Source organism: Oncorhynchus gorbuscha, linkage group LG08, assembly GCF_021184085.1.
Source record: "Oncorhynchus gorbuscha isolate QuinsamMale2020 ecotype Even-year linkage group LG08, OgorEven_v1.0, whole genome shotgun sequence".
NCBI classification, from domain to species: Eukaryota; Metazoa; Chordata; class Actinopteri; order Salmoniformes; family Salmonidae; genus Oncorhynchus; species Oncorhynchus gorbuscha.
The window spans coordinates 13,037,627-13,044,795 of record NC_060180.1 but is presented as its reverse complement, the minus strand read 5'-3'; the positions used below and the strand labels follow the sequence as shown (position 1 = coordinate 13,044,795).

Genomic DNA, 7,169 nt, shown 5'->3' with positions numbered 1-7,169 from the left:
TCCCCCTGGCTCATCTCCACCAGGGCTCTCACCTCCTCCCTGTAGCCTGTCTCATCGTTGTTTGTAATCAGGCTTACCACTGAAAACTTGATGATTGAGTTGGAGACGTGCCTGGCCACGCAGTCATTGGTAAACAGGGAGTACAGGAGGGTGGCTGAGCACGCACCTCTGTGGGGCCCCCGTGTTGAGTATGAGCATGGCGGAGGTGTTGTTGCCTACCTTCACCACCTGAGGAAGGCTGAGCTGTAGTCGATTAACAGAATTCTTACACAGGTGTTTCTGTTGTCCAGGTGGGATAGGGCAGTGTGCAGTGCAATGGCGTTTGCACTGGCCCTGGATCTGTTGAGGCGGTATGTAAATTGTAGTGGGTCTAGGGTGTCGGGTAAGGTGAAGGTGATATCATCTTTAACTACCTCTCAAAGCACTTCATGATGACAGAAGTGAGTGCTATGGGCCGTTGGTCATTTAGCTCAGTTACTTTCACTTTCTTGGGTAAAGGAACAATGGTGGACATTTTGTGGGGACAACAGACTGGGATATAGAGAGATAGAATATGTCCGTAAACACTCCAGCCAGCTGGTCTGCACATGCTCTGGTCCGGCAATCGTGCAAGGGTTAAAACGCTTAAATAACTTCCAAATATCAGCGGCTCAAAGATGTTTTCCTCGAAGTGGGCAAAAAAAGTGTTTAGCTTGCCTGGGAGTGAGGGGTCAGTGTGCACAACGTGGCTGGGGTTCCCTTTATAATCCGTGATGGTCTGGAGTCCCTGCCGCATACGTCTTGTGTCTGAGCCATTGAATTGCGACTCCACTTTGTACGTGTACTGTTGTTTTGCCTCTTTGATTGCCTTACGGAGGTCATCGCTGGTCTGTTTATGCACATCCATTTTCCCAGTCACCTTGCCATTGTTAAATGTGGTTGTTTGTTCAGTTTTGCGCAAATGCTGCCATATGTCCACGTTTTTTTGGTTTGGATAAGTTCTAATCATCATTGTGGGAACAACATCATCTATGCACTTCCTGATGAATCCGGTCACCAAGTCAGTGTATACATCAATACTATTCTCAGAGCTTTCAACTGTTTAAAGTATAGGTCCATTCCTACCCACTTTTTTAAAATCTCAATATCAAATAAATTATTGGTAACAATTAAATACCTTACTTTGATTGTTTTCCATCAAAATTGTAAAAAGAAGCAAAAATAGCGTCTTAGCAAGCGTAATTTCTCAAGCAATCATTTTGGTAGGACTGTCTGGTAGGGGTCTGAGTGGGGAGGGGGAAACAGAAAACTAGCTGTTATTGGCAGAGGTTTGGAACTCTCTTTCTTATTGGTCTGTTAACACATTTACCACTTGGTGATGTCACCAGGCAGGCCAAAACTCCATCCCACCAAAACAGGCTGACATTTCAGGTGGTCTTTTCAAACAGCTCTTACACTAAATGGGCATTCATGCATCATCATTTAAGTAATTTCACATTATTATTCCAACCTCATAGTGAGGAAATATATATAAAACACAGGAAAATCATGTTTTTGACTGCACTGAGTTCGGTCAATGTCCATTCTTCAATCCAACAAAAGCATAAAATTAGGCTTATTGGAGATCTTTTCTGAGATAACTTACCATTCTAATGATGTAATTGTGGCTGCAGGATCCCATTCTACTGATGGGGATGCAATTTAATGTATTATATAGAGGTGGGAAGATGCCTGGCAGAGAAAATACAAAGGGCTTTAGTTCGATAGACTGCAGCGTTGATCTTTCCCTCATCTCTTCAAACCTATTTTCTGCATTTGTGCCTGGAAGGCTCACTCCTATTGATCGACTTGCAAGACTACAGTATGATTGTGACAGAAAACTCAAATACAACAGACGGTAGCTGGAAAGATGAGAAAATGGTAGGAGATATGGGCAGGAAATTGGGGGTAAGGATGGACCCATCTGTCCCTCAAGCCTGTCAACTCAACCTGGTCTCATAGCATTTCATATGATTCTGTATGTAAATCCGAAACACTCCATGTATTATGATATGTTATGTTTCGTATGATATATATTCATTATTGGATGTCTATCTTCCATTTTGTATGACATGTTATGAATTCCAATTTGTTTGACATGTTACAAATTTGCAAAACATACAACATGTATGATATGTTACGAATTGGCAAAATGTAATATATGTTACGAATTCTAATTTGTTATGTCTAATATTGGCTGGGTGGCTACGTGGATAACGCTAACATTAGCTAGCTGGCTTATGTTAGCTAGGCTAGGGGTTAGGGTTAGGGGTTAAGGATAGGGTTAGGGTTAAGATTAGGAGTTAGGGCCTCCCGGGTGGTGCAGTGGTCTAAGGCACAGCATCGCAGTGCTAGCTGGGTCATAACAAATCCTGGTTTAATCCCAGGCTGTGTCGCAGACGGCCGCGACCAGGAGATCCATGAGGCAGAACACAGTTGGCCCAGCGTCGTCCGAGTTAAGGGTTGACCTTGTCCCATGACTCCTGTGGTGTGCCGGGAGCAATGCACGCTGACATGGTGTTTCCTCTGACACATTGGTGCGTCTAGCTTCCGAGTTAAGTGAGCATTGTGTCAAGAAGAAGTGCGGTTTGGCGGGGTCGTGTTTCGGAGGACGCACAGCTCTCGACCTTCGCCTCTCCCGAGTCTGCTGTAACGATGGGACAAGACTGGGACAAGACTGTAACTACCAATTGCGATGGGACAAGACTGGAACTACCAATTGGATATCATGAAATTGAAAAATAAAGAAAAAATATAAAATATTATTATTATTAAAATGTTAGGTTCAACGGTTAAGGTTAGAGAAGGGTTCAGTAAAAGAGTTATGGTTATGGGGAAGGGTTATTCAAAATGTCAAGTAGTTGCAAATTAGCTAAAAAAAAGTAGTAAGTAGTTGCAAAGTTGCTAATTAGCTAAAATGCTAGTTGTCCGGGATGAGATTTGAACATGCCACCTTTGGGCTGCTGCGTTATACGCCAACCCATCCACCCCGACCAACCTCCCTCCTTTCAATTGTGCCTTAAGTAACCTTCTGTCTTGTGTAACCATACCAAACTTAACATATCATACTCATTTGAGTGTCACAGATTTACATTTAATATGTTACATCTAGTTTATGAGAAGGCTGGTCAACTGCATGTCTCCAGCAATGGGACATCTGTATTGCCATTCAGATACATTGTGGGTTATCCCAGATATGTGACACAGCACACAGCTAGGCTGTCTATAGACTATTTAAATCCCACTGGCAAATGGATGATAAAGCTTACAATCAAAAAATCACAATCAGCTTCAGATAGGTTTCCATTAGATATAGGGGCAGTATACTGCAAGTGGATGCTAATGGTATCTTTAAATTGGAAGGGATTTGATGGTACAAGGCTCTATGTGGAATAGACATTCCTGACAATGTACTCCAGCACATTTGTCAGAGTTGTCATCACCAGGTGTGCTAAGATGTAGGAAGGCCTTTAAACCAGGCTTTTTCAAACTGCCTTTTTCAAATGCCTCATGATCTCATTTAGCTAAATACTGCATACTGACCAAGGGAAAGTAATTTTGGCTTGTTCAATAGGTTTGAATATGGATTTCTAATAGGAATATGCTCTTGTATGACTAGCTTATTGTCTCTGTCTGATGAAACCACTTATCTCCCCCCCAAATTACCATATTTTCCAATTAATGAACATACAATTAGGAAACTTTAGAGGCTATTTTGAATACATTTCCTGAGTCCTATAGTTATGAAATGTTCAGAGTATATCAAGTTGATTTACTGCTTTCAATAAATTTAGTTACAAGGTAACTTTCATCAGACAACAATGCTATATTTCTTAATCATTGAACTGCACAATGTCTCCCCACACCACATCATTGGTTATTTTATATTGCCTGTCTTGTTTTTTATCACTATCTATGACTAGAATATTGTCTGTGTATATATAGTATGATGCCTATATATGGAATCACAAGCCCCGTTTATACCTGGTTCTAACTTGCGTCCTTTGTCCTGATCTTTTCCACATTCTGATTGTGCCCACATTTTTTAACAGGTGTGGACAATCAAAAGACACATTGTGATCTGATTGTGATCAGATCATCCTGCCTAGCTCCAGAGGTAGTCAGACACGCATTGTGTCTGGATATCTTACAAGTGTCGACAGATCTGGACAGAGAAACTATTTAAATCACAATTATTCTGCCCTCTAAAATCATTGACAGGTAGCACCATTGACTGATTACATCAATATGTATCTTAAAATAAATGAATATCATTTTGAAAGAATAGCTGTGAAATAATTTGCATAAAAGAAGGGACCAGGAAATCTGGTCACAATGCAGACTCAGTGGATGGATATTAGACACATTTTAATATCAGACACATTTCAGGATATTTGGGCACAATCCGAATGTAGACAAGATCAGGACAATGGACCAGTGTTAGCACCAGGTAAAAACAGGGCTCTTTTGGAACTGTTAAAATTACAATATTAAGGAGGAGTCTCTAGCATAGTTGCCATATGTTGGCTGCCTCTCTATAAGGACCTTGCTTCTGGACCCTTTGCCCACTGTCTATTTGAGATTTTCTGAACATAGCCTCTAATGATTGAACTCTGGGGAGAGGGAGAGAACAAAAACAGTAGTGAAACACTGACACTGGAACCTCAGAAGTACTCTCCATCGAATCATTAACTCTCTCCAGACAGTTCAGCCTTTGCCAGAACAATGGACAGGCCAAATAATGACAGAAACTGTGACGACCAAACTAATTCTATTTTTCTACATTCAGGGCAGAAGGGTTGGCACCTGTTATTTTAGGGAAGCTAAGGTGAGAACCAAAGGTGAAAAAAGGGCCATGTGAAGGAATACAAGTGTGCACAGGAGTTTCAGAACAGTTAAAAACATTGCTTGCCTGCTATTGCTTAGCATCCTGGACCCAAGTATACTATTTTTTTAAATCCATCAAATGAACCTTGCAGTATCATCTCAAGTGTGTAGATCTATTGAGTGAAGGGAGGATGTCAACAAGTTTTGACTTCTATGACTCACCAGTCTGCACAAACAGACTGAGCCCACTTCACATTGGCCCCTGTTGACATTCGAGCTGGGGGCCTGATGGGGCCACCTGGAGTCCCTGGGCCCCAGCTTGGCACCTCTGACCCCATCAGGTGCAACTCACTGGGGCAACATTATTGCTCCCACACCCACAACTAATTGTGGAGAAATATTTTATTTCCTGTCTCTTTCATAGTTGCTCCATCCACATATGTGATATTAGACATTTGTGCATGAGTGAACTGTACAGGGATGGCTATTCTATTAATATCTATTATCCTGATCATTATACGATCTGAGGGGGAATAGAGCAGAAGAAAAGCAGTTAGATGGAACCATTTTGATTTAGCATGTCAAGCGTGTAATTGACCATGTCTCTCTCGCTCTCCCTCTTCTTTTTTTTCTCTCTCTCTCTCTCTCTCTCTCTCTCTTTTCATTGGAAAAGGCCAGGTCTGTCATTGTTACTTGGATACTGAACTGTGAAATGTCATCTACATTTGAAAAGAAAAACACAAATTGGAAATTAACAGCCAGTCTTTCATTCTTTAAATAAATAAATGCTGGAAGCTCAGTGAGCACGGTCCAGAGATCTCCCTAGATTCCAGACACATGTCCAATTCACACATGTATATAATACAAACTTGTACATGGGACAAATATAAGCACCCACCAAATAATTACGATTATTATTCACTGCACCATTTTCAGAAATAACAGTGCTTTTCTGATTTCCAGCTCTTACTATGCATGTTTAATCAACAGTAGAAAAAAGACAACAACCTGTATGTCTCTTGATGATTTCCACTAAATTGAACATTCTTAAATGTAGTCTTTTAATTTCAATGTTTAAATTAGTGTATGTCCAATACATCCATGTGTGTGTTTATTTTATGAAAATAATGAAAAATATATTTGCCATTGAAATGCTGAGTCTTATCATGTGGGCGTGTTGATATTAATGTCAATATATTTGCATACACAGCCCTGTATCGTCTAGACTCTAGAGACTACCCCGCTTACCCCTTCAAAGAAGGAGAATACAAATGCAACAAAAAAAATAGTCATTGGTCATTTTGACAATTTCTGTGTTATTTCGACCTTAGTGGGAAAATATAATAAAAAAAACAGGAAAATCAATGACTGCACTGCCACTTTAATATGTTATGCCTCCATTTGTACCATGGGTGAAAATGATTATGTCAAAGACAGGTTTCTGCGATCCCAGGCCACCACCGCGACAAGGTTATGAAGGTTAAGGATTTTTTTTTAAACAATAATCTCAGGCAGACCTGGGCTAACTCCCGTCTCCAAGGAGACCAGCCAAGGGGGAGGAGTCTATAATCAATCAGTTAGGAAACTCAAGAGGGAGAAACACAGCAAACCATAATCATCCAGAATTAGAATAATGCACACAAAATATACAGTATATAATAAACGTAAAGGAAATACACACAAAAAAGGCCTTGACTCCAATTTGATGAAATCTAAAGGAGAGCAACACGTGACAATTACGGTCAACAACATACATACAGATGTAGGATCATAATTTGATCACTCTTTTTTTGCTGAGAATTTTACTGCACAGCAGAAAATGCAAACTTGTAGTGTACTCAAGGCTAAAAAAGGCTTCTAAAATGTGTAATTTTCACTTTAAAATGCCATGATTTGCTCTAATGCAAAATATATCAACCCCTACAAAAAATGTCCAATCATTGTAATCCGCATAATAATTCACAGTTCCTGTTGCTGCAGGATTATTTTCCTGCTGTAGCAAACTGGCTCATATTAAGATCCTACATCTCTATAACACAGATTATTTGATAGGAACACTATTCCAGAGGCTTTTGGATTCTATACGGTATCAGTGTGGAGCCTGGAGGATCTAGGCTTGTGGAGAGAGCTGCAGTCATGCATGGGGTTCTAGCAGTTGTTCCATCCCTCCTATGGCTGTAGAGACAGTAGACTGGAGTCTAAACCGAGCCCTGTGTGCTGACAGATTTCCATGGCAGAGTGTGTCACTATCTAAATGATTCATTTTTCATTTCCAGCCATCCTTCTTGAGGCAGAGCCAGTGTGTTTTCACAGATCAGAGGAGA

The 7,169-nt window shown here is 40.6% G+C and overlaps 1 protein-coding gene across 1 annotated transcript in view; it reads left to right on the top strand.

Moving 5' to 3' along the window:
- LOC124041217 (glutamate receptor ionotropic, delta-1-like) overlaps positions 1-7,169 on the top strand; it is a 379,802-nt gene that overhangs the window by 138,480 nt on the left and 234,153 nt on the right. The window lies entirely within an intron of this gene.